This window comes from Bos mutus, chromosome 20 (assembly GCF_027580195.1).
Source record: "Bos mutus isolate GX-2022 chromosome 20, NWIPB_WYAK_1.1, whole genome shotgun sequence".
NCBI lineage: Eukaryota > Metazoa > Chordata > Mammalia > Artiodactyla > Bovidae > Bos > Bos mutus.
The window spans coordinates 35,968,945-35,992,248 of NC_091636.1; the positions used below are offsets into that span (position 1 = coordinate 35,968,945).

The window sequence follows — 23,304 nt, forward strand, 5'->3', positions numbered from 1 at the left end:
AACCTACTGTTATTTCTCCCATCTTAGAAAAACTTCTCCTGACTCAACTGTTTTCGGGTAACTAACACCATTTTTCTTTCCCCTTGGCAGCAACACTCCCCAGAAAGAGCTGTCTGTAGTCACTGTCTTCCCTCCTCTTATTTTCCCTTAAATCCACCTTGGTCAGAATTCTTCAAAGTCACCAATGTCCTCTATCTGTGCTATGTCCAGTGCCCAGTTCTGCGTCCCCACCTCACCTGACTTATCAACTGTGTTTGCCAATTGATCACTTGTCCTCCTGACATATTTCCTTCTCTTGGCCTCTAGGACACCACCCTTTCCTGGCTTCCTCCTGGTTTCACCTCACTCCCTTTAAGCAGCTTCTGTTGGGTCCTCCTTATCTCTGACTTAGTGTTTTAGTGCCTACACTCCTTTCTTGATGATCTCTTTCATGTGTGTGAATGCTCAGTTGCTAAGTCATGTCTGACTCTTTTCGGCCCCATACACTTTAGCCCACCAGGCTCCTCTGTCCCTGGAATTTTCTAGGCAAGAACACTGGAGTGAATTGCCATTTCCTCCTCCAGGGGATCTTCCTGACCCAGGGGTTGAACTGGTGTCTCCTGCATCTCCTGTCCTGGCAGGCAGATTCTTTACCACTGAGCCACCTAGGCAGCCTGATCTCTTCTACATTTGGCTTTAAATACCATAGTTTGGGCTTTCACCTCTCCTCTGAACTCCAGACTCATGTATTCAACTGCTTTCCTGACACATGGATGTCTACCAAGCATCTCAGATGGGACACACCCAAAACAGAGCTCCTGATGCCAACCACCACCAAAACCCACTTCACCTACAGTCTCCTTCATCCAAACTGACATAGTCCTTCTAGTTGCTTGGACTAAAAATCTTAGCATCATTCTTGCCTCCTCTCTTTTGCTCACACCTACATCCAACACATCAGAAAATCCTCTTGGCTTTATCTTCAAAATAAAGCCACAACTTGAGCACTCCTCACCATCTCTGCTGACGCATCCCAGACTGAGTCACCATCTTCTTTCTCCCAAACTACTGTGATGGCTTCCTAACAGGTTTCCCCGTTTCTATGTTTAACCCCCTCACATCTAGTCTCCACACAGCAGCCAGAGTGTTATTTTAATAAAAGAATCCAACCAGGTGATTCTTCTGTTCAAAACCCTGCAGTGGCTCCTCACTTACTCAGCATGAAAGTGACCCTCGAGCTCTTACCCCATCTGACCCCCGATTGACTGTAACTCTGTTCTCTCATCTCCCACCACTCAGCTCCAGATGCTCTGGCCTTTCGATGCTCCTGGAACCTGTCAGGCACACTCCCACCTTAGGATGTGTTTACTGGCAGTTCTTTATACTGCTAACTCACTCACCTCCTCGGAGTCTTTTGATCTTCTCCGAGAGACTGACCTGACCATCCTACTGGAAACGGCAGCCCGTATCTGTCCCTGCCTAGCTCTTCTTATTCCTAACTCAGCAGTACTTCTAGTTCTTCTATGGCACTACTATGATCTATTTATGTATTTATTTGCAGGCTATTGTTTATTGTCTCTCTTCCAAGAATAGAAGCTCTATGATAGCAAAGATCTGTGTTTGTGTCTGTGTTTACTCATTAAGGTATCTCCTGTATCTTGAACAGTGCCCAGCACGTAACAGATGCTTAGTAAATAGCTGCCAGGTGACTCCTGTCTGCCACCTTGCTAGGAGGCTGGGCACAGACAAGCCACACTTAGGTGTCTGCCAGGATGTCGTGAATTCTATTCCAACTCACTGGGGTTTACGCTAACTTCTTTACGTAAGCTGCGTAGTACGTGGATGCTTTATAGGTAAAGAATAACAAGTGGACAAGGGAACAGTATAGAAATAGAACTTTTATTTTTTCACAGTAATGGACATCTGAGGAAGCACAGTCTGGCCTACACTCATCTTTTCTTTGTGTTGCAAAATACAAGCCAAAGCCCAGGGCTGTAGGGAGCCAGAGCACAATCCCTGGGCCATATCGCCTCCATTCATGACCTGTCCCTATCACTCACCTGTAATTACTCAGCTGTAATTACTAAGGGGACTTCCTTAGCTTTTCTGTGCCTCAGGTTTTCCAACTATCAAATGGGAATAATAGTTGTACTTGTATCCCAATCTTGTATAAGGATTAAATTAGTGCAAGGTACTCAAACTAGTGCTTAATCTATAATAAACATTCAATGATTTTGGCTAATGTTTGATAAATGTATAGAGATTTTATGTTTACATGCAGAAGTCTCCAACCTCCTGGATCAAATGCCTGATGATTTGAGGTGGAACAGATGCAAAATATAATAGAATAAAATAAAAATAATAGAAATAAAGTTCCAAATAAATGCAATGCCCTTGAAACATCCCCAAACCACCCCCCACCTCCAGTCCATGGAATAATTGTCTTCTACAAAACTGGTTCCTGGTCCCAAAAAGGTTGGGGACTACCGTTTATATGTATTTGCATAACTTAATGGAAGTAAACTTTCATATTCATAGGCATTCAAATAGTTATCTAATAGAGTATTAATGCCTTAAATTTACTTAAAGCCCCAACTTATGAACTCCCATTAAGGGTTTTACAGCCCCCGAGATGGTCCAAAGACAGAGGCCTGGGAAAGCGTGGGCTCGCTAGGACTGAGCAAGGGAGCTGTCTGTAGGCTGCCACACCGCAAGGGAGCCACAGAGAAGTACAAGGAGTTGAGATGCTTTTTGTCTCTCCAATCAGATAGCCGTGCAAAAGAGTAGCTAGGAAATCATCTCTGAAGATAACTCAGACATTGTTCACATACAGTTGGAGCCACATTATTCAAAACAGAAGCCTCTGAATAATGCCGACTGTGGTACAGAAGGAAAAGAAGGAAACATCAGAGATGCATCACCAGTAAAGGTTCTTAGGTCAAGCATGTTACCAAGTCATCTGTCCCCTCCTCTCAGCCACAGCTCCTCTCATACCCATCTTATTGAGCTTGGAGAGGTTTTCCACTTAAGGCTTCATAAACCCTTGAAGACATCAGCTTTCTAGAAGCCATTCTCCTGGGCTACACACACTGTGGCTTTGGACTGAACGGCACTGGATCCTGACTGAAATCATTGGACAAATGTTGTCTTTGGACACTCATGGAGCATGCATCCCACTGCAGGCTGTCTCCTCCTTGGCTGCTTCTCTCTACCTGACACCAGGGGCAGGAAATGGGGGCAGTTACCCAGATATAGCTCTGATGATTTGAGGCTTTCAGCACCCAGAAGTTATTGGAACATCTCCCAGTGCTGGTATTTGGAAAGTGAACCCAGGAACAATACGTGTAGCCCTTCAGGACTAATCACACTTACTAATGAATGAATCTCGCTTTTTTTTTTCCTGCCTGAGAACCTAGACTTTAAACATCAGGTAATTCCCAAAAAGTCAGGACAGATTCAAGGAGTCAAGCAAATTTGGGTTAGAACAGAAATCTTTCTTAAAAGGTTTCCTCCCATTTCTGATGTGATTTGTGGTTCATAAATGCTAGTCTGAAGAAACAGTCCAAAATCCAGTGGGCAAAATCAAAAGGAATAAAATACCCAATGAATGCTTTAATGCTAAAACAAAATTGTGTAATCTGAAGTTCATTGCCAAGATATTTTTTAAATCCTTGGAATTTCTGTTTCTGAATAAGTAAATAATAATGATAAATGTCTTTATCAGGTAAAAGGATGACCCTTTAGTAAAAAAATAAGATCCATAGGCCCTACTAACTTAAGCTATAACATTATCTTCTCATTTTTAGAAACTTTGTATTTATTTATTAAATTTCAGACTTAACAAAAAATTTGTAAAAATAGTACAGAGAGTTCCTATATGCTCTTCACCAAGCTTCCCCTAATGTCATCATCTTACATAATCATAGCACAATGATAATATCCAGGAAATTAGTTGGTTTAAACATTTCTAACTAGAGTCCTTATTCAAATTTTGCCCATATTTCCACTGATGCCCTTTTCCATTTTAGAATCCAGTCTAGGATCCTATCTTGCATTAAATTGTCATGCTCCTTAAACCCCTCCAATCTGCAACATTTTCTAAATCCTTCCTTGTCTTTCATGACTCTGATACATTTGAAGAGTACTGGTCACTTATTTTGTAGAATATCCCTCAGTTCGGTTTTATGAAATTTCTTCATGGTTCGATTGAGGTCATATATTTTGGGCAAGAACCATACAGAAGTGACGCCCTTCTTAATTCATCATATCAAAGGTTACAGAACGTCAATACGTCTTATTACTGGTGATGTTAAACTGGGTCATTTGGATACAGTGCTGTCTACCAAGTTTTTCCATTGTAAAGTTTCTATTTTTCCCTTTGGAATTAATAAGTATCTTTGGGTGGGGAGATATTTTTATTCGGCTTCTCTTCAAACTTTGGAAATGTTCACTGATGGATCCTGCCTGCATTCATTATTATTGTAGCATTTGACTAATAGTGATTTTTTATTTCTCTCATTCCTTTGACATTTATTACTTGGAATTCTTTTGTAAAGAAGATGCCACTCTCTTTAAATAAGAGGCAGCTGAGTATATTGTGAGGCCACTAAATCTAGCTGAAATGGACTTCAGAGTTAAACTGACCTCTGTTGGAATTCAAATGATTCAATTTACTAGAGTCATATCTGTAAGTTGATTCTATTATCATCATCATCAAAATTTAATAATTGCTTCCTGTAGAACAATTCTTTAGCTTCACTTAGAATAGTTAAAGCAGTAAGAATCAAGAGATTTTTTATCTTTCTGCCTGGGTCTCTCCTATAAAGGGACTGGGTGGAAACCACTCTTTTTTTTTAACTTGATGCTATCAATACCCTACAGACACTATTTTCTCATCTACACATCATTTCTAATGAATTTCCTGACCATGAGTGTTGGGTGTAACCAGATGTAGATGTGTGAACTTCCCAAAGTGTCTTAACAATGATTCTCGGGCTTGTTTCTGATTGTATATTGCAGTTTCAACAGCACAAACCCTAAACACATAACAAGTATTCCTCTACATTTCAGAGCTGCTACTTGTAACACCTATAATGTGATATTTGCCTTCACAAAGTAGATAGCATAAAACTATGGTCTTTCAATCCACAGTCAGTTGAGAAACAGGGTTAGCTTAGCAATGGAATATATTCTGCCTTACTTAAGCATTTTTCCTACTCGAAGTATGGGAGGTAGTTCATACTAGTTGTCTGATGACCATCATCGTAATCTTATTTATCATTTGGGTGCATTCTGGGTATGTAGAAAGGTTTACAATTATATCTGGAGAAGGAAATGGCCATCTACTCCGGTATTCTTCCAGGAAAATCCCATGGACATGGAAAATCCCATGGAGGAGCCTGGCAGGTTAAGGTCCATGGGGTCGCAAAGAATCAGACATGACTTAGCAACTGAACAGCAACAATAATATAGTTATAAATTTCAAGTCAGGATTCTCCTCTCAGTTTCAGCCTAATTTTTTAAAATATCAATTAAATTCTTATTTGCAATTGATTCTTTTCTAACCTTTTCCGTGTGGTAAAATATTGGAACTCTCCTAACACACCCCTAGTCATCCCCTTTAGACAGTTTGTCCATCTATACCTTCTTCATCATATATATTTTTAAACTTTTGAAGTATATTATGGTAAAACACCCACTCATTCAAAGATCAAGCATGGTCCTTCTCTGTCTTGATTACTAGCACAAACACGCTTTCCTTTTCAAATCCAAACTCACAAAAAGTTCATCACAGAGCCCAGATTACTACAGCATTCCATGGATTTTGTTTTGTAATCAACTGTCCAGGCACTTTGGTTACTGGTTAGTGGAATCTACCTGTGGGTCTTAGTCATGGCATGTTGCCATCAGTGTGAGCTTTATTACAAGCAATTCATGATTAATCATACCAAAGGACCAAAGTTTAAGAGTGATTTGCTTTTTTAAAAATAAGTCAAGGTAGATACACTTTCTTGAAAGGGAGCAGAATAGAAGAATCATAGCTAGACCCGAGACAAATCTGTAAAACCTTCAGCCTTTCTTATCTCTCTTAATAATGGAAATGGTTCTGTGTGGGAGACTCATTCTCTATGTGTCGTTTCAGGATGGCCCTTGTAGAGGTGCATTGGAGCTTTTATGTTTATATTGTAGAGTCTCATCACACATATGTATTTTATTTATAGGAATTTAACATACGTACTTGGCAATCAGACTATTAGATTACTGATAGAAAATAGTCAACCTCCCCATACTCCAACATGGAAAGAGTACTATGTCCCCACCCCTTTGACACTGGGTATGGCCATGTGCCTTGCTTTGGCTTCAGGGTAAGTGGAGTGTATCTGTTGACCTGCTCCTTGTCTTTAAGCTTAGCAGTATTACTTCAACAGCAGACACAGTATTATAAGAGGTCTGATATAGTCTGTGCACTTGGCTTGCCCCTTGTGCCTCTGTTATCGTCATGACAGCCCCTTCAACCAGAAAAGACATAAGACAAATGTGGGGCTGACCTGAGTCTAAAATGTTATGAGTCAAGCCCAGAAAAACCTGTACCTTGAAACAGCACTGCCAGACAGGGTCTAGCCCCAGCCAAGCTGCAGGGACATGAGTGAGGATAAATAATAGCTCTTATAAATCATTGAGTTTTGGAGTGGTTTGCTATCTAGTAACATTATAGCTGACAGATGGAGTAATAAGGAAAATGAAAGAAACATCAATATGAAGGGTTCCTAATGAGTGTGCACCTGGAGTGAGCCTGAGACCAGGGTCTGGAATCTACTGTTCCTTAATAGATATCCATTTCCACATGTATCTCCCAGTGTGCATATCAACCCCACAGAATGCTTACCGAGAAATATTAATACCTTCCTACAAATGGCTCCCTAAATGGGAGTCACATGTGTAGACATCAAAGCTTATACACTATACTTTATGAAGAAGAATAATAAAGACTTGCAAGGATAATGTTGGTTTCTTGGGTAATTTGGTAAGATGCACTGACATTAGGCAATAACCCCATAAAACCTATAACTCCACCATTTATATCTTGAGGAACCATGCATGAAGTCCCCAAAGGTGTCTTTGGGGTTGATAAGGAAAAACATGCTTTTGGTGTGGGTAACTGTTCACAATTAAAGTGTTTCAGAAATAGAAGACGAACTTAAAGGGGGAATTCTTGGCAGCCAAGTCTCCAAGCAGTGCCTGTACAATTACAGCGCTAATCATTTAAATAACACATTTAAAATTTACAGCACGTATGTGACTAAATTTAATCCTTGCTGTCATTCTGGAGGCAGTAAGTACTGTTCTCATTTATTTTGCAAACAAGGAAACAGAAGTTCAGAGAGTTTGAAGGTCTTATCTAAAGTCGCACAGCTAAGACTGGATTCAAACCCAGGTCTTCTGCCTTCAAATCCATGTTCTTCCCACCAAACCACTTATGAGAACAACTGCAACCCAGCCCAGATTGGAAAGCAAAGGGTCTTCATACTTTGAAACACTAGACAAGTTAAAAGGTCAAAAATAAAAAACCTTATTAGACTAGAAGTTCTGGTCGACCGCAGTACAAACTCCTCTTGAGTGGAAATGAAAAGCATATGGAGTCAGAGGCTTAAAGGCAGAAATAAAAGCTACAACCTAAAAACAAACAGAACACAGGAAAGGAGCTTTCCAACAGAGCAGTTTTTCACAAGGGCAAATCTCTGTTGTATGTTCCATAGAGAGACGAATAGACAGAGAGCAGGAATGGATTTATTTTTAACAATTGTTAATGGTTCTTCATAGAAATATCAACTATCTCACCAAGTATGATAATAATAAATGTTTATATAACTTGCTATAAAATTATGCCCTTTCCCTCCAACACTGGCCCAAAATTTGACTCCTCCAAATGTTCTTCTTGATTAATCACTGCTCACCCTCCCAGCCCTGGCCAACCTGCTTACACATGTATATACAAAATTTTCCTAATATCAACACATGCCTTTGCAAAGTGGACTGAAATTGTCTATACATGTACATGTGAGCACGGTCCTCTCCATATGTCTGGAATCTTTATGTAGCTTTGACATAGGAATAATAATTAACTCAATGACTGTGGGTACTTGGTTACTGTTGAACAGCAAAATGAGGGGACATGAGTGGTTTATAAATGGGATGGACTGCAGAATCTGAGAGATAAAAGCAAACTATGAGGTTGCCTGCTCCTGCGGGAGATTCACAACTAAGAAGCTGAATTTTTCAAGGTTTTTCTGGTAGACTTTTTGTTTAAGCCATGGAGACAGTCACATGAAACATGACAAACCCACTCTTCAAACAAACTCTTTGCCCTGTAAGAACAAAGGGGCAGTCAATGAAATCGAAAGGCAACTCGTTTAAAACAGATAGAAAATGCTGCCTTTTTTTTTCAGTCCGCTACATAATTAAAAATTTGCTGTGCAGGAAATTGTTAAAGCAGTTATTAGCTATAGTATTTTAGAAAAGAATTTGACTAAGAATATAAGCTTGTGGGGGGAAAAGAGGAGATAGATTCATTCTTTGTTTAGAATGAATTACTACTACCTGTGGCCAAAGTGCCTCTTTGGGCTCAGCATTTCAAAACTGAAGAGCAATACTCCCAAGGAGCAGTCTAGATGCCACGTGAAAAGACCTCGACACAAGGTTTTCTCACTTGGAGGATGCCAGGGCCACCTCTCCTGCTGTTATTTCTCATCATGGAGCTCCGGTGTACCATGGAAACCTCAAAGGTGATCCTCAGGAACATGAGAGTATCTCTCTGGAAGTGAGAGAGGGTCAGTTGGAATTCCCTTCTTCAGCCGGCACCACTAAAGTGCAAATGAAAATGCTTAAAGAGTGGCTTCCTCTTTCCAGTTCTGAACACACAAAGCTGAAGATTTTGTGGCCTCCTGTCTATTAGCAACCCTTGGTATACGGTTTATGGAGATAAGATGTGTCCCCAGAAGGTTAATCACACTCTCCTGGTCATGTCCCCTGAATGAGGCAAACCATCTTCATTCCACTGCCATTTAGAATGGCAATAATGACAGACATTCAAAATTCATACTTTTTAAACTGTTGTGTTGGAGAAGACTCTTGAAAGACCCTTGGACTGCAAAGAGATCAAACCAGTCAATCCCAAAGGAAATCAGTCCTGAATATTCATTGCAAGGACTGATGCTGAAGCTGAAGCTGAAGCTCCAATCCTTTGGCCACCTGATGCCAAGAGGCGACTCATTAGAAAAGACCCTGATGCTAGGAAAGATTGAAGGCAGGAGGAGAAGGGGACGACAGAGGATGAGCCTGTTGGATAACATCACTGACTCAGTGGACCCGAGTTTGAGCAAGCTCCGGGAGTTGGTGAAGGACAGGGAAGCCTGGCGTGCTACAGTCCATGAGTAGCATGAGTCCATGTGCGAGTCTCTGACTCTCACAAAGAGTCAGATATGGCTGAGTGACTGAACAACAAGGACAAGTATGCATTCCCCAGACATCACTTTGCCAACAAAGGTCCATCTAGTAAAAGCTATGGTTTTTCCAGGAGTCATGTATGGCTGTGACAGTTGGACCATAAAGAAACCTGAGCATCAAAGAACCAATGCTTTTGAATTGTCATGCTGGAGAAGACTCCTGACAGTCCCTTGGACTGCAAGATCAAACCATTCAATCCTAAAGGAAATCAACCATGAATATTCATTGGAAGGACTGATGCTGAAGCTGTAGCTCCAATACTTTGGCCACCAGATGAGAAGAGCTGACTCATTAGAAAAGACCTGATGCTGGGAAAGATCGACGTTATGAGGATAAAGGCATGACAGAGGATGAGACGGTTGGATGGCATCACCAATTCAATGGACATGAACTTGATCAAATTCAAAGAGATAGTAAAAGACAGAGAAGCCTGGTGTGCTGCAGTCCAGGGGTTGCAAAGAGTCGGACGTGACTTAGCAACTGAAGGACAATGCACCCCCCAGATATGACAGCTAAAAGGAACCTGCCACAGGCTGCTGGAGACTACCCATCCTCATCGGTCAGCAACCTCTCCTGTCCCTCTCAGGAGCAGACACTGCAAGTGGCCAGATGCCAGAAGTCCACTAAGTAGAGAAGCTGATGGTGGTGCATTGAGCAGAAAAGTAGAAAACCACCTCCTCCTGAAACCCAGACTTCAGTGTGATGTTTGGCAAAGTTGGCCAACCTGGACTGAAAGTGAAAGGCATGTGTCTATGGAGGTGTGCGCATGTACCTTCATATCTACCTGCCTTACTCCACCAAGCATTTGAAGCAATGGAATAAAACAGGATTTATGCCCCAAAGGAACCTATAGTCTAATCCAGAGAAAGACCTGTCCATGCATCTCTGTCACACAAGACAGACCAAGAGAAGTGTTAAAAGAACATACTAAAAAAAAAAAAAAAAAAAAGAACATACTGATCACGGCTGGGTTGAGAGGGGAAAGTAGATTTTTGGGTGATCAAAGAAAGCTTCATGAAGAAGGCGTTGTTTGAGCTGAGCAGAAAACACAGAATTTAAATAGGAGGCATGGAAAAGAGAAAACTCCCCGAGGAAAAAATGGTATGAACACAGGGAGAGAAAGAAAAAGGACAAGATGGCTTGGAGAGTGGTCAGTGATTCGTTTTGGCAATACCCAGATCCACCTCCAGTGTTAGTAAATAGTGGGAGGTCCTTGTGGAGAGTGGTGGACAAGAGTATTTGCTGCATTCCTTATGCAAGAAGCTTCACCTCTCTTTAGCATTAGCTGCCAATGCCCATATCCCCTTGGGGAATCAACACTTCCAGAAAGCTGACAGCCTGCTCACCTCTGCAGAAGGGCTGACAACATGTGCTTGGCTTGTGGGTAGGCCTGGGAAAAGTGCTGGGGAATTAACATATGAGAGCAGCCCTCAAGCAATGATTGGAGAAGGCAGTGGCACCCCACTCCAGTACTCTTGCCTGGAAAATCCCATGGACGGAGGAGCCTGGTGGGCTGCAGTCCACGGGGTCGCTAAGAGTCGGGCACGACTGAGCGACTTCACTTTCACTCTTCATTTTCATGCACTGGAGAAGGAAATGGCAACCCACTCCAGTGTTCTTGCCTGGAGAATCCCAGGGACGGGGGAGCCTGGTGGGCTGCCGTCTATGGGGTCACACAGAGTCGGACACGACTGAAGCGACTTAGCAGCTTAGCAGCAGCAATGATATGTAGGAGATGGTGGAAAACTGGCCCAGTTCCTTGCCCTCGGTGTAGAGCCCTGTTGTACAGTCTCTCAGAGGGTCTGTGGCTTCCCCCGGTGGTAACCACTTGTTATCCATCATTGACACTCCTCTCTTGCTGTTATCACAACTCCCCTCCCTCACTGGGCTTCTGAGTATCCAAGTCTTTGCCACATGGTCTGATTTTGGAGAAGTTCAAGCTAGAACCTTCTTTACGTCTCAGTTTCTTCATCTGTCACATGAGGATAATAATGCCTGTTTTGAATAGTTGTTATATTATCTATAATCCATTATAGATAATATAATGGATTAAAGAATATAGCAGGGTGTCTGACATAATAAGGGCTTGAGAAATAGTGATTATTCCATACATCTTAGCGATCCATGAATTCTAGGCTGTCTGATAGAGTGGGAACTGTGAAAGGTTTTAAGTAACGGCATGTTTTGCAGAGATTCCAATGACCTTCATTGGAGGACCTGGTCTTCAGTGGAGAATTCTGGCCTTCACTATAGGATGGAACAGTGCAGCTCCCCAGTGTTCCCCAATATTCATTTCTCCACTTGCATTAGAGGACTCCACGTTTCTGCTATGTCACTAGTTCTGGCCAATGGCTATGACTGGAAGCTAGGGTGTTACTTCCGGGACAGAACATTTAACTATCAGAGTGAAATCATACTGCACCTCTTTCTCCTTTGAGAACTGACAAAATCCTGAAGAGTGGAGCTTGAGTCACTGAGTGAACATGCAATGGAAATCAAGCCCTGGAATCTGTGATGACCATGTAACAAACTACATGTAAATTTTGTTTTAAGCCATTGAGATTTTCTGATTATTTGTCACTGTAACATAACCTCACTCACCCTGACTAGTACAGATGGGAAAGAGACAGAACAAACTGAAGGCAGATTAGTTAGGAGTCTACTGCAAGCCTCAAGTAAAAAGAGTCTGAAGTAGGATCTAGAAACTGGAAATGTGAAGGGAGGGAAATAAAAGAGCAACTTTCAAGGAAGAAGAATCAGTTAGTAGAGAAGAAAAAAGGACTTAAATATGACTCCAGAGACTCAAGCTTGGAAAACTGGAAGGAAGATGCCTTAAAAAGGCAAGTCTAGAGGAAGAGTGGAGAGGCTGATTCTGTACGAAATATGAGTTTAAAGAGGTTCTATTTCATACCATCTAAAGAAGCCTTCCTACACCTTCTCCCCACAGAGGCCAGGGGTTGGGGGTTAATAATGGGATGAATCACCAAGGGTTTCCCTAGAATTTCCCTCATAACAATGGGTAGTGATCATGACTCAATTATAGGACATAATGATGAGATGATTTGTACTTGGGTCTCTTGGCTTATAACCCAGTACCCTTCCTACCACTTAAAACTGCCCCAGTATTGAAGAAATAACACACATCTGGTCTACACAACCAGAGGAGGGATTGCTCAACAATATGGTTAATTTAGTACTGTCTAGACAATGGAATTATGTAACTTATAAGGAAAATAAAAGCAAATGTTTGTCATCATTTTCCTTCTTATAGTCTGAAAAATTAGCATTTAGATTGTCCGAAGCTTCATTCTGTAACAAAACTACTATTCCTCTCCAAGAATTAATAGGAGCCCTATATTTTCTCAACTTGTGGATCAGTCTCAGGAACTGAAAACTCCACTCTCAATCTTAAATGTGGACTCCTCAATCAGACTCTGGTTAAAGTCCAGTTGCAAAATGAGGGCTTTCTATTTGATCAGAAGATGAAAATAGTAAAATGCATAATAAATACTATTAAACTGGAGGTCCTTTCCTTCCCAGTAATGTTTTCTTCATTTTATCATTTTCAAAATTACTTTCTTTCATAACCTCAGAAGCCTACAGCTATTTTATTAATTATATTAAAAGTGCCAGAAGATGTCAAGAAAATTAAGTAATATAATAAAACAGCCTTACCATACATTTAAGCCTTTTTATCTTTAACAGTTTCTTTTTAAATCTCTAGACCATCTAACCTGCACAGTGAATTCCGGTTTAAATAAAAATACATTAATAATGGTCTATATTAAGAAATTATACTGAAAAAGCAGTTCATAATGTACCTTTCAGCTTTATAATTAGTTCTGTAATCTGTAATCAGATGATTTAAATCTAACACAGTTAAATTACCAACTAAGTAATTTCTATTTCCAACAGGAATCATTATACCTTTGGAATTTTGCAGAGTGTCAATGAGTTTTAGAGAAATGTTTCTATTTCTCATTCACTTTATTCCCAACAGTTAGCACACTACCTGGCACATAGTTTTTGCTAAATAAACAACTGCTGAACAAATAAAGGAATATGTAATCACAAATAAGTGATTAGCAAATACAGGTTCATTCGTCATTGTTCCCGTCCACTCCCAATCAGGTTCATTTGTCATTGTTCCTGTCCACCCCCAATCAGGACATGAACGATGTTCACTTCTGTGTCTCAGTTCAGAGCACCAATCCAACTTCTTCTGATCAGTTGATGCACATTCCGACTGGATGGTTCCTTGCCTTACAGTTCATTACATAAATATGCCTGCCTTCAAAGAATGTGTGATAAAGAGCAAAGACACTTGATCTAAAGTCAGAAAATGTAGGGTTAGGTTCGGCCTTCCATGATTCTTTCTGTGCAAAGAGCTATGTAAAGAACATCACTGAAACTCCTGCAAACTAAGCTCTGAGCTAGGCACAACCTAGACATTACAAAATTTAACTCAGGAAACTCCAAAAGGTAAAAGATGAATCCAAATTTTACATATTAAAAAAAAAAAACTGACCTTCAGAAAAATTAAGGAACTCGGCCTAAAGTCACAAATCTAACAGGCAGGATTGCACAATAGCTCTGACTCCAAAATCAATCACCAGTAGCAATGCTGATGATACAGACAAGAGTAACTATATCATCTGCAGTCTCCAATACTTCTATCATTGCCTGCATAGATACTTCTTGTTTGAAGACAACAAAAACCACTTATATGTTGGTGGAGTCCTTATTGTGCCTGATCTCTGTGGTAGGCTCTGGTCACGCCTGCTGTGTTCAGCCCCTTCTGGGTCTGTTTAGATCAGACATGACTGTCTGAGCATGTTCATATGTTGGTCATCATTTCATATGTGCCAAGTCACTACCCAGGAGTTATGTCTGCTCACAATTTTATAATCTGGGTAAAGCAGAGCAAGATGGTGCTGGTGGTAATTACACTCAGATATTCAGTCCAGCAATCTGGCTTTCTAATGCCAATTTTATAACCATAAAAGCCAAGTATGTTGGAGTTTCAGGGTCCATGGCTAAGGATTAAAGAGCCTTGGTCAAGTCCTACTCAGGGCCATGCCTAGCAGGACCTCCTATGGAACTCGAAGTCTACCATGGCCAACAAATCCTCCTTGAGGAACTAGGGATTTGGGAAGTTGAGCTTGTCTTACACCTCCAGGCTGATACCTCATGATACACTTTACTGAGAACCTATCATTTGTGCTTATTGGAGTGAATTATAAGACATAAAGGATCTGACTGTCAGAGTACTCATTTGGGTCAAGTTTCAAACCCATTCTCTGCAGGACAACTTCAGCCCTGGAGAGGCAGAAGGACAAGGTTAGGAAGAAAGCCCAGCCTGCCATGCTCAAAGCCCAGTTTCGCCACTCAACTTTCTGCCTCTGTCTCTTCATCTGCAAAATGGCCATGGGATAAGACCTACATCTAAGGCATGTTAGGAATAAAAGTCTGTTATTTCTAAACACTTGAAATAATACTTGGCATGTAGTAAAGCTATACGTGTTTAAGTTTTTTTGATTCTGAAATAATTTACTAGTCACTGCATTTTTTTTTTTTTTTACAGAAGACACAGGTTCATGGCCGATTGGAAGGGTACTCAGCTCATTGATTAATTTCATTGATTTGAACTTCACCAAGGCCAAGTTAGCTGACAATTTCATCAGGGTTTGGCAGAAGCTTGTGTACAGTCTACTTTGAAGAAATTACCTATGCAAAATATGAGTATGAACAAGAGGGCAGGAACCTTGTTTTAACAAACCCAAACAAAACAACTTTTTAAAGTACTTTGAGCAAAAGAAAGTCCAACTTATTTCTTGTATTAACCAACATCCTCCATTCCCTCAAGGGTTCTGATATTGATGGCCACCAGTGCTCCTGGAAGGCTTGGGCTGGCAGGGCTCCACTCTCTTTATGGCCCTTGGGTACCCATTCCCCACACAGCTGAGTGGTGTGCTTATTTACCAAGAGTCAGCTGCATTGCTCCCAGTTGTTATTTTAACTACATGACCTTTCATTCTGTAAACAGATGAAATACAAATAAACGAGAAAAAGTTGTTTCTGTAAAAACTAGGTTGACTGCTTGGGGATAACTCAGTAATGGTACTTTCCAAGCAACAATTGCAGCTACTTTAAAAGACTGAAATGTCTGGAAACTTTCGGCACTCAGATAATGCCCTGTTGTCGCAGTCTAAGCGTGACGGATGACCAAGAACTCTAATTAGTGAGCCCATGTTTTAAAAAAAAAGAAGCATTATCCTTACATCCAAATATTATGACATAAGTCTCCCATTACTATCTCTCAACTGAAAATAAAATATATCTATATTTAAATCATCCCCCAATTGACTCTTCCTATTAACTGACCACTCCAAATTAGAGTGGATAAAAGAGTTTCTACCATAATTACATGAGAATAGTTACTCTTGATAACAATGGTATGGCATACAGGAATCACACCTATGCCCTGCAGTGGAAGCGTGGAGTCTTAACCATGGACCTCCAGGAAACTCCCTTTTTCCCCTTTAAGACAGAGTTATTGTCATTACTTTAAAACATAAGCAGAATTTGAGTTCTAGGATGTGGGTCAGGTCTATAATGTTTTCTATGTGTGTGTGTTTTGGACACAGTCATATATGGCCCATTATCTACATCAGATGGAGAACTTATGGGATAACTCACATCTAAGGCTAAACTCCCTGGACTTGTTCTAATACCCCCATCTTTATTGTGTTTGGGAACTGACAAGCTATTTTCCAGGACACAGGAAACTTTCAGCAGGAAAATAAAAAAATTATCAATAATGTTAATAGTGAATACAGACACCACAGAGGAGCAAACAAAAGGAAGCAGCAGGCCAGGTGATGTGCATTATCTAAAGGTTCAGGCTGACTAGGGTTCTGACAAAATGTGGTCCTCCGCTTGTTTTGTAAATAAAGTTTTATTTAAACATATGTACATTTATTTAAATGTTGATCAATGACTATTTTTGCTTTACAATGAATGAGTTGAGTAGTTGCAATACAGACCCAACAAGTAAAAATGAAATAGATAATATTCATTATCTGGCCCTTTTCAGAAAAAGTCTGCTAACCTAAGCTCTCAAGGATCAATTCTGCCCAAGACAGTACTTGACAAGGTATGATTATAATTGTGCTTTATAAAATGTCCTGGAACTTTGCCATAGTGGATTAATTCCTCAAGGTTATCCCCAACAATGAGAAGCAAGCCAAGTGATTAACTAAGCCGCTGACAATGTCTGATGACACAAATTTCCCCTCTATTTCCCCTTCAAGAGTGCCTCCTAGAATTCCCTTAAAATCACACTGTGGAGTTAGTTTCAGATGGGAATTTTGATGCTGTACAAAAGTACTCTTTCCTCCGCTCTAATGCCTCTGTCTACCTATGGATCATGGCATCTGGTCCCATCACTTCATGGGAAATAGATGGGGAAACAGTGGAAACAGTGGCTGACTTTATTTTGGGGGGCTCCAAAATCACTGCAGACGGTGACTGCAGCCATGAAATTAAAAGACACTTACTCCTTGGAAGGAAAGTTCTGACCAACCTAGATAGCATATTGAAAAGCAGAGACATTACTTTGCCAACAAAGGTTCATCTAGTCAAGGCTATGGTTTTTCCAGTGGTCATGTATGGATGTGAGAATTGGACTGTGAAGAAAGCTGAGCGCCAAGAATTGATGCTTTTGAATGGTGGTGTTGGAGAAGACTCTTGAGAGGCCCTTGGACTGCAAGGAGATCCAACCAGTCCATCCTAAAGGAGACCAGTCTTGGGTGTTCGTTGGAAGGCCTGATGCTGAAGCTGAAACTCCAAAACTTTGGCCACCTCTTGCGAAGAGTTGACTCATTGGAAAAGACGCTGATGCTGGGAGGGATTGGGGGCAGGAGGAGAAGGGGACGATGGAGGATGAGATGGCTGGATGGCATCACCGACTCGATGCACATGAGTTTGGGTGAACTCCAGGAGTTGGTGATGCCAGGGAGGCCTGGCATGCTGCGATTCATGGGGTTGCAGAGAGTTGGACACGACTGAGCAACTGAACTGAACTGACCTATGGATCTCTGTGGCTTAGAAAATGGTGCTTTTCACAGACCCTGTATTTCGCAGCAAACAAGGAGCTGAGCTGAAAAGGTAGCTTGGACTGTCTTTTCACAGATCATTTGTTTCTCCAAGCATGGCACTGTCACAGGAGCCTGGGCAAAGGGTTCATTACTTCTAAACGTATAAACACAATCAAATTCAAAAGGAAAGAGCTAGTCAATGAAAAGAGAACGTGAGTCTCTACCTACCCCGATGGTCATAGGGGTGGTGGATCTAGTAGACAGAGTACTAGGTCTGTGGTCAGAAGGTTCCGGTCTTGGTGCTGATTGTGCTACTAACAAAATGCATGACCCCAGGCAAGTGACTTACCTTCACTAAGCCATATAGGCTTAGCCAGCTATCCCTAAGGTCCCTTCTAGTTCTAAGATTCTAGGATTCTATGATGCCAGCCTTAAGAGGCTGTGCTCTTACCAGTGCCTGGCACATCACAAGCACTATAAAAGCATTAACTATCACTACTGTTTTGTGAAGGCACAATGCATGCCTTTAAATGTTAATGGTTCTTCCCCTTTGTAACAATCAACAACCTAAACTCAAGTTCTAGACAACAGAACATAACCATAAGCAATGAAGTCTCCAACTTCTACTGGCCCTCTCAATTAGCACAAATGAATAAAGCTTTTTTAGATGGAAGAGGGTAGTTGGTGGTGATGGTAGTTCTTGAATCTAAAACCCAAATAGTCACCCTTCTTGAATATCTCCAATTAGAAAATTGGTTCAATCAAAAGTTTTTATTTTGTGTGCATGCTTAGTTGCTCAGTCATGTCCAAGTCTCTGTGATCCTTTGGGCTGTAGCCCACCAGGCTTCTCTGTCCACGGAATTTTTCAAGCAAGAATACTGGAGTGAGCAAGACTATTGGAGTGGGTTGCCATTTCCTCCTCCAGGGAAATCTTCCTAACCCAGGGATCGAACCCTCATTTCCTGTGTCTCCTGCATTGCAGGGGGATTCTTTACCCACTGAAGCCTTTATTTTGTACTGCAATATAAAAAAATTTCCCCTGATAATCTCGAGATATCAATAGGTTGAGACTGAGAACTAGGGTTCTTTAGGGTATCCAAACATCTTTTTCCATCTTCTCATAATACATAAACTCCTCATGGGGGCAGAGGAGGAGTCAGGGTTGTCCAACAAAATGGTAAATGAAATTCAGTCTTCAGTTTCCAAATAAAATTAGTTGATTATGGGTTTAGAAAAACTGTTAGTACCCACCAAAATCCCTCAGGCCTTGCCATTCCAGACTGGCAAGCCCACTTCCAGCTACCAGTCTTTGAAACTTTCGCCTTACGAACGTTCTCAGTGTTTCCCTAGTGGTCCAGTGGTTAGGACTCCATCTTGCAATGCAAAGGACACAGGTGTGATTTCTGGTCCAGGAAGATCCAGGGCAACTGAGACGTGTGCAGCACAACTACTGAGCCTGTGCTCTAGAGCCCACGTGCCACAAACTGAAGCCTGCGAGCCTAGAACCCATGCTCTGCAAGAGAAGCCACTGCAATGAGAAGCCCGCACACCGCAGCTAGAGGGCAGCCTCTGCTCTCTGCAGCTAGACAACACCCATGTACAGCAATGAAGACCCAGTGCAGTCAAAATAAAATAAATTAAAAAAATTTTTTTAAGAGTTTTCTCAGAAGACACAGAAAACTTCTCTGCCCATAATTCTGGCAGGCCTCCCTTGGTGACAGATGGAATTGATGTAAATACCACAGCTCTCATGCCTCAGGTAGGCAAACTCTGAGACACCTGTTCTATACCATTTTCTAGAGTTTCTTCCATAAGTCTAAGCTCTAATTACTCACAGTGTTAACTCACTTGATGAGAAAACCTTCACTGACTGCCTTCTCAGTGGACTCCCTATCTCACTTCCCCACTGTCCTTTTTTTGTTGCTGTTCTGTTTGGTTTGTTTTACTTTTTAAATAAATGATTTTAATTCAAATATTTATCCTATGGTCTGTTCCTGGGAAATTCAAATGAAGACAATGGGTGTTGACTAATTAATTCTTTAAAGTTTGAATAATAAACATTAATCAGCAGAGTATCAGGTACAAGATATTTATAGCCAAGAAATAGAAAAATTGAGTTGAAAAATTATGATTAGCATAAAAACCAGCAATAAACCTAACAGACGTGGGAGAAAGTCCAAGCTTGTGGTCTTCCCCTTCAGGTCAAATTCCCTGGAGTTCTAAGAGGTTAATTTAGGTTCATGGTAACTTTCTCAAGAGATGAAGAATTATCTTGCATTCATTTCGTATGTGTTCTAGAAACCTGAGTTCCTAGAATTTCTATTAAAAGTCCTGGACATCACTGCAGTAGTTTCTCAACACCACACAGCAAAGGATAGGTCAGTTTCAATGTGTTCTTAGCCAAGAAGCCAGCAGATTTGGGCCCAGAGGACAAGCTCATTCTCAAAAGATAAAGGTTTCTGTTGCTCTTGTAGATACTCTGTGAATTTATAGCAGGCATCATTAAGCTAAATCGGACCTGATCCTCTGAGAGTTCTGAATGCAAGCTAAACACAAATCAAAACCTCATGGTTACACCTGAGGAGGAAAATAGTAGAAATAGAGGATATATCATGCAGCAGTGGTAACAAAGGTAGCAATTAGGGTCCCAGTAAGAAGTAGAATTTATTTGATCTAAAAATATGGTCATTAAAAGACAACTTAACAGACGTGTCAGAGAAGGCAATGGCACCCCACTCCAGTACTCTTGCCTGGAAAATCCCACGGACGGAGGAGCCTGGTAGGCTGCAGTCCATGGGGTCTCGAAGAGTCGGACAGGACTGAGTGACTTCACTTTCACTTTTCACTTTCATGCATTGGAGAAGGAAATGGCAACCCACTCCAGTGTTCTTGCCTGGAGAATCCCAGGGACGGGGGAGCCTGGTAGGCTACCGTCTATGGGGTCACACAGAGTCGGACACGACTGAAGTGACTTAGCATAGCATAGCATAACAGACGTGTGAACAGCTCTGAGAAACAACTAGAGGTGTTGATGCACCTAGAGGCCAGCAGCAGTGAGATGCTGCCAATACCCCAGGGCAGAAAGTGCAAAGTGAAGAAAAAACTGTTCCGGGAGCCAGCCAGAGTCAGAAGCCATGGAGATGCAGTTTTAGAAAAATGTGACTGCTGCCAGCAATGCAGTGCCTCCAAAGGAGGGTGGATCACGGCACAAGTACACCAGAGCCTCTCCCCGGCTCTCCTGATCTCCTTCTGATGTCTCTCATCAGCTGAACTCAAAGAAGCCAAGGGCAAAGCAGCCCAAGTGATGCAGTAAGCCCAGCCCCAGAGAGCAAGGAGCAGGGCAGAGAAGAGCAGAGAGGAAACGTGGAGTGAGGAGCAGGATGGAGTAGAAAACCCACCGTTATTTGTGTGCAGAGCAGAACATGATGGAACCCCACTCTTCGTGGGGAAAACTTTGTAGTCATTTCATTTATTTCCTTAATACTTAGTTCATCTTTTCACTCAAATTGTGAAAATAATCAAAAATTATAGAAAAGTGAGAGTTTGAGTGAACATATGTATAATCACCACATGGATGAAGTGAGAGTTTGAGTGAAGGTCGCTCAGTTGTATCTGACTCTTTGGGACCTATGGACTATAGCCTGCCAGGCTCCTCTGCCCATGGAATTCTCTAGGCACGAACACTGGAGTGGGGAGCTGTTCCCTTCTCCAAGGGATCTTCCCAACCCAGGGATCGAACCAGGTTCTCCTGCATGGCAGGCAGATTTTTTTACTGTCTGAGTCAGCATGTAGCAACAGTTTAATCCTGTCTCCATCAGTGAATCTGATTTTTGATGTATTGATATTTCAAAGTGAATTTTAGACATCACTTCCTCTTAAATACTTCAGCATCAAATCATTTACTTTGCTCATTTTTAACTGCTATTATAATGCAGCTCTACTTTATATATACTGCCAATGCAGGAGACATTAAGAGACATGGGTTCGATCCCTGGGTTGGGAAGATCCCCTGGAGGAGGGCATGGCAATCCACTTCAGTATTCTTGCCTGGAATCCCATGGACAGAGTAGCCTGGTGGGCTACAAGCCATGGGGTTGTAAAGAGTCGGACATGACTGAATCAACTTAGTGAACATACACATACACACACAAAAATACATGGGCTTCTCTGGTGGCTTAGACAGTAAAGAATCTGCCTGCAAAGCAGGAGACCTGGGTTCGATCCTTAGGTTGAGAAGATCCCTTGGAAAAGGGAATGGCTACCCACTCCAGTGTTCTTGCCTGGAGAATTCCAAGGACAGAGGAGGCTGGCGGGTTATACAGTCCATGGGGTTGCAAAGAGTCAGACACAATGGAGCGACTAACACATAGACTCATAATACACTTGTATATGTATATATCAAGAAATCAATTAGTGAATGGGTCAATCAATGTGGTTGCTTTCAATTGGGCCACATAGGGGCATTCATTTTATCAGGTGTAACAGTCCTTACAAAACAAAGACTCTAGCTTTTGGCTGCTTTACTTTCCAAGAATTCCAGAATTGATCTTGGTAAGCAAGCCAGGGTCAACACAATAAAACTGAAGCAAGTTTTTGAGTACTGTTTTCCCCTCAACCTCACAATCAGATCTCATTACAAGAGATGGACTGACTTTATCCCTTCCCCTGCAACCTGACCTTTTCTATTATACTGCCAATGCCATTCCCACACAAGGCTCATGTTCCTTTGGTTTCAAAGACAGATGGAGGAAGGAGGGGAACTGAACACACTGGGCTGCTTTCACTCCTCCTCCCCCACGATCTTTTGATGTATGAGTAAACAGTATTATTGCCTTTGCTTCTTAACCTCCCAAACCATGATAAAAAGCCGGTCTGAGGCAGTCCAACTTGTTACTTCAAATTCTACCTCTTCTCTGGGTATTGAAAATAACATATTTCACAGTATGGACTCAATCAGACGCTCCTTAAAAACCCACATTTCCAATAGCCACTGGCAACGTGGAGGTAGAATTTAAATTACATATTGCTTGCACACTGACTCCTGGGCCATTTCCCTCTCCAAATCATTCTTCAGTATGGGTTTTCAAATGTATGCTTAGGTTGAGAAAAAATGTTGACACAGAGAAGTGACATCTTTTCTGTATCATGAGTGAGGAAGGAAATGAATTTGGGAGCTGGGAGCATGATCAAATCAATCACACCATGTTAAAACGTATTTGCCCCAAACAAGGCCATTGTTTTCCATTGCATAACTGTGGGAAAGACCAACTGCGTGCTAGACACCCCAGCAGGCCATGGAGGGGACCCCAGGTGAAGACATCAGAGTGCTCTCCTTCACAAAATACCAATCTAACCGAAGGCACAGTTCAGTACACCAAAAACATGAAAGTGAACATGTTAGTCACTGGGTCTTGTCTGACTCTGAGACCCCATGTACTGTAGCCCCCCAGGCTCCTCTGTCCATGGGATTCTCCAGGCAAGAATACTGGAGAATGGAATGGGTAGCCATTCCCTTCTCCAGGGGATCTTTCCGACCCAAGGATCAAACCTGGGTCTCCCGCAATGCAGCAGATTCTTTACCATCTGAACCACCAGGAAAGCTCCTCACACCAAAAACGTAAAGCACAGCAAAATAGGAGAAAAGAGAAAGGCCTTCTGGCTGGGAGGGTGCATGAAGACCTCACAGAACAGGGGGAACTGAGCCAAGCTTGGAAGGGTCATT

General features: G+C 41.7%; 1 protein-coding gene across 1 annotated transcript in view; it reads right to left on the reverse strand.

Annotated features, from left to right (window-relative positions):
• EGFLAM (EGF like, fibronectin type III and laminin G domains) overlaps positions 1–23,304 on the reverse strand; it is a 194,229-nt gene that overhangs the window by 159,787 nt on the left and 11,138 nt on the right. The gene's annotated exons all lie outside the window — the stretch shown is intronic.